Below are 5,770 nucleotides of genomic sequence, written 5' to 3' on the forward strand. Positions count from 1 at the left end.
ACATCGATGAGAGGTATGAATTAATTATTTTATTATCTCTCTATGTTGAAATAATCGAAATTTTATTACGTAATTTTATCTAAAGCTTACAAAAATGTCGACCGCTATAATAGTTCCTACATTGGATTGGTGAACCTGTATCCAACCAGACTCAGGTTTGTGTACTGTCTAAAGATTGTGACAAGCTTCCTAATGCGAACTGCTAGGGAGTGGAATTCTTTGCCGGAGTCTGTGTTTCCTGATGGGTACAACCTGGTTGTCTTCAAAGCCCGAGTGATTAGGTTGCTCGTACATGGGCAAAAGTGACGACGTCACTGTAGGCCGCATCATCACTTACCATTCTAGGTGAGATAACGTTATTAACACGTCGAAAAAGTTTTAAAAATGTAGAATGTAGATAGGTGAAAATGGAACATTCTAAGTTTCTTCATCCGGCTCAGACTACTTTTTTATGGTATAAGCCGGTAAACGATGGTAAACAATCACGCTGCCCATGGATTCAGAAACACCAGAGGAGGCATGTTGGCGGATCTTTTGTAGATTAGGAATTTAAGGGTTGCTGAGGAATCGGGGATTGGGAAGGTTGGGTAACGTCACTTCACACAACGAAACACAACGCAACCGTTTGTTTCACGACATTTTTCTGTGAGGCCGTGGTATCACTCCGGTCGAACCGGCCCATTCGTGCCGAAGCATGGTTCTCCCACACTTAAAAAACAAGAACAACACACAATAGCGTCACAGCATCATAATCAAACCTTTTTGGAATGTCAACTAACGTAAAATATTTCAACTTTTTAAATATTTATCTACTTGTTTATGTAAATGATCGCGAATAGGTATCAATTTAAATGTTTTAATAATCTGTATCACCTCTGAGCGTCACTGAAGACAAGAGCCTTTGGGCGACATTTTGCCACCGTTGTTTTGTACCTAACGGTTAGGTGAGATTGAACCCATAGGCCGGCCAGGTTCAGGCAGGTCCCATAGGCAGACATGATAATTATTAAACGAATTCAATCCAAAATCTCTTTGTCAATCTCAGTTTTTCAAGAGACGCACACAGCCCAATACATACACAGATATGCCACAATTCTATCCACATGCGTTCTAAAAATATTGATAGGGTTTTTTTAATCGATTAGGGTGAGTGGTAAGGGAATAACAGGATTAAGAGCCTGATACTCCCTCCGCCTCACCCAAGCCGGGATTGTGCCTATGAAAAGCAGGTCATAGTTAGTCAGCCTGTAGCCCTTTACAGACGCGTTACGTCTCAGTACGGAGCAAGGTTAAGTAGTAGTAGGTTTTTCTAATTATTACTATAATGGCCCGCAGTTAAGTTTGATATCACTAGTTTAAAAAATACCCAAGGTATTTGCGCGCGAAAGGGTTTTTACAAAATGGCGACGCCCGCCGACGGTTACAGCGAAAGTTTTTCCGTATCGTCACACACTGTAAGGTAACTGTTACAACCAAATATCTTGTGTGTGTCTGTGTGTAGGTAAATCCCCCGTGCGATACTATAAAACACGTTAGCGTTCACACACACTACGACACGCATTCACATGTGGATGTGGTCTATGTGAATATTGTATTCACACACACATGCACAGTTAAGTACATAAATATATGCGCATATGATTTGAATGAATCGAAGATGTTTTTCGAGATTTTTCAAGAATTGTTTAGTTGGTACTTATTGGTCAGTACGAAAGCACGGATCATTCATCATTATGTATTATTTAACTATGTATGTATCTAACTACCGTACTCAGAGTCATATAATGATTACTTAACCGAGTTCTTGTCTGGTCCTGTACTTAATTGTTTTCGGAATAAAATCGTGACCAAGGAATAGTTTAGGTATTCATTAAATTACTTTGAGTACGGCAGTAAATCCTTAATTTCTTTGAAGTAACTAACATCCGTCTATGTCTCAAATTAAATTCAGGGTTGATAATACACTTTATTATAGGTATTAAAGCTTTTCTAGTCTGTAGGTAGCACTATATTGTTACTGACTCATTTATATCGATTCATTTCTACGAAAAAAGCTAAGTACGAGTATGTCTACACTAATATTATAAAGAGGAAAACTTTGTTTGTTTGTTTGTTTGTTTGTTTGGTTGTAATGAATAGGCTCAAAAACTACTGGACCGATTTTAAAAATTCTTTCACCATTCGAAAGCTACATTATCCACGAGTAACATAGGCTATATTTCATTTTGGAAAAAAATAGGGTTCCGTAAGATATTTGGATTTTTCGGACACAAACTGAAAAAATCAACCAATGAAGTTACTTATTTCGCGTACGCTGCCTAAACTACAAAAGATAGAACCATGAAATGTTATAATTAATTGTAGATCTGACAAATATCTACAAAAAAGTCCGCGACACACTATACCTATCTATGTCGAGTGAGGCACAACAACCACATTTTTATTTAAAAATCTTGAATTTTTTTGGACTACATTTAAACGCGTTTATTTTACTCATGCTATTAATCCTTATCAAAATAAATTATTTCATCATTAAGTACAGTTTATATTGAAAATATTTGGTCTTTGAATGATTAAAATTGGACGTTTGGTTTTGAAGTTGTGGTGAAATTAAAATATTACGATTTCTGCTGCACGGCCCGTTGCGAAGTGGACGTCGCCAAGGCCAGGGGTGCGCGTGCGGAAGAGGTCGCGGCTCACACTTACGCCGTTACGCCTAAACCAGTAAACCGAGCATTTTGATGACATTTGGTGCAGAGAAAGAATAGACCCTGAAGAACAACATAGACTACTTTTTATAGCAAAAAAATAGGGCAGAATGGGTAAAAATAAGGTATGAATGTTCATATGGAAATTCGTCATTTTTAAAGCTGTAACAGTGAAACTTTGTATTTAGACACTTAATGGGGAACAAAAGAACATAAGCTACTGTTTATTGCAAAAAAAATAAACAGGGGAGAGTGGGTAAAAATAGGGGATGAATGGTCATATGGAAATTCGTCATTTTTAAAGCTCTAACAGTGAAACTTTGTATTTAGATACTTAATGGGAAACGAAAGAACATAGGCTACTATTTCATGCAAACATAGGGGAGAGTGGGTAAAAATAGGGGATGAATGGTCTTGTGGAAATTCGTCATTTTTAAAGCTGTAACAAAGGGGAGAGTGGGTAAAAGTAAGGTATGAATGTTCATATGGAACATCGTCATTTTTAAAGCTGTAACAAAGGGGAGAGTGGGTAAAAATAGGGGATGAATGTTCATATGGAAATTCGTCATTTTTAAAGTTGTAACATAGGGGAGAGTGGGTAAAAATAGGGGATGAATGGTCATATGGAAATTCGTCATTTTTAAAGCTGTAACAGTGAAACTTTGTATTTAGACACTTTATGGGGAACGAAAGAACATAGGCTACTTTTTATAGCAAATAAAAAGGGTAGAAGGCGTTTTAATTTTGACCACCAACCACTAACACAACCACGCGGACGAAGTCGCGGGCAAAAGCTAGTAAGAAATAAATTATTAACTTTGGATGAAAAGAATTTTGTTTCCTGTGTGTTTAGTTTTTTTGTTCCTATTCTTCTTCTCATTCGTATCACTCTTGACAGAGTGGTCGTGGTCAACACGTAGTGTCTGTGGGTTGTGTGGCCGATGTTGCTCGCCTCACGATGTCCCGCACCTACAATTCACAATGTTTGCCGTAGTTACACAGGTAGGTAGGTAATACCGTACAGTATTAACTATGTATATAAAATATCTACCTACTTAAGTATTTCTATACATGTTACATAATGATAACAATTTATATCATCATTACCTACTAAAATAATACTTCAGCCAAGAAGTGTTTCGGAGCTGCGGACTACCCAGCGGGTTGACCGGGGCTCCGCTTCGAAAAGCAGGAGTAGGAACAGGGTGGTTTTTAATCAGTAAGAGTCTGAAACTCCTTCTCGCCTCGCCCAAGGCGGGAGAAGTCATTGGATGATTTTCCCCCGTTAAAAAAAGCCAAGAAATGTTAACTTAATTTTCTTCCCTAAGTATTGACGACAAGATGCAAATATTTTAAATACCTACCTATATGTCTGCATATTCAGATGAACTATTTAGATGAAAAATTATAATATTATAATATCGTCTTTAGTCACGTTGCCGCGTTGAGATCGCGATTGACATTTGCTACCACATAATATGACCGCTTACTTGGCGCCCAAAACTGGTATTTCCAAAACGTGTTCACCATCCATTTTCCTATTTAAAAGTAAATAACGAAATATATTGAATCAGAAAAACAATAATGACGTAAAATAAGTTAAGAATCGTATATCTGTAGTATCTATGATCAATCAAATTGTTATTTTCCCGCGTAAACGTAAATCAATCATGTCTGACGTATATTTTTTTTAAAAACGTGCGTGTGGAAGTCACAGCCTAAAAAAATTGATCAAAATATATCCAGAATGTCAATGCTTGCAGATTTCTTCGGGAATCGGAATTTGGGCAAGTTAGCAGTAATACTTTATTTGGAATTGTAAATATTTGTTTAGTCTAATGATTAAAATATAAAAAATTATTTAACGAAAATGTAAGAAAACAATGTTTTTATTTAGTTTAATGGATTGATTTGATTGATTGTTTATTTTGAGTATTTTGACTGAGAAAACATCACCCACAATAACACAACCGTCACAGCAACGATCGGTAATCGATTGTCTTGATTAGGAAACTGACAAAAATGATTTATTGATGATTGTAAATCTTCAAAAAAGCCATACATTTGTTGCCAAACAAGGTGCCTACATAGTTATAAGTAGGTACACATATGTATGTAGCATTATGTACTTGTAGCAAGTAGTTGTTTCTGTATACTTTTGCATGCTAAGCACGTGTAGTCTCATACAGTATAACGAATGAGATAATTTTATTAATACTAGACTGACTCAAGCTTGAAGATGTTGAATGGATACACTGGCTTGCGACAAAAGCGACCTTGTTGTGTTTACCTAAAGGCTTTATTTGAAAATAAGTTAAATTATGTTAATGAACTTTAGTGGCTTTTGTAAAACATATAATTAGGTAGAAGGCGGTATCATCATTGGATATTTAAGAAACAGGATTTCCCGAGGGCAGGATATGTAAAATGAAGCAAATAGGCTAACATAACATGCCAAAAATGACGCATTTAAAATTGTCTCAAAACCTTCATTGCTCTTTTTACCCGACTGCGACAGAAGGAGGGTTATTAAGAACTTGATGGCGTTAGGTTTATCTAAATGTTTCCTTCAAATGGGTTATTTAAAACTTCAATCAAACTAATTAAAATTGCAAAATACAAAGAAATACCTACGCATCATGTAAAAGGGCAATTATTATGAAATGATTCTGACGTACCTACGTACGTATAGGAGTGATGATGAATGCGCCATCGTTGAAATGACGTCCCCGGTTCAGACAATCCTATCTACTTATAATAAACATTATTGTTAAAAAGAGGTTCTGATAAATAAATGTTACTAATAGTTAATGTATGTAATATAAAATGTAAGTATACAAATAAACTACTTCCTCTAGTGGCATTTACAAGTTCAGGTAAAGCACATCGAGTCCTAATTGTAACCGCACCTGACATACATAATTATATTTACACGTACAAATGTATCAACTTGGCACCAAGTAAGAACAACTGTCCTCGACATACCACAATAAAATAAAAAGTTCAAAAGTCGACGGACTACAAGGACTATGCGAAATATCTGTTTTGTATGTCTCATCCAT

This window comes from Spodoptera frugiperda, chromosome 11, assembly GCF_023101765.2.
Source record: "Spodoptera frugiperda isolate SF20-4 chromosome 11, AGI-APGP_CSIRO_Sfru_2.0, whole genome shotgun sequence".
Classification (NCBI taxonomy): Eukaryota; Metazoa; Arthropoda; class Insecta; order Lepidoptera; family Noctuidae; genus Spodoptera; species Spodoptera frugiperda.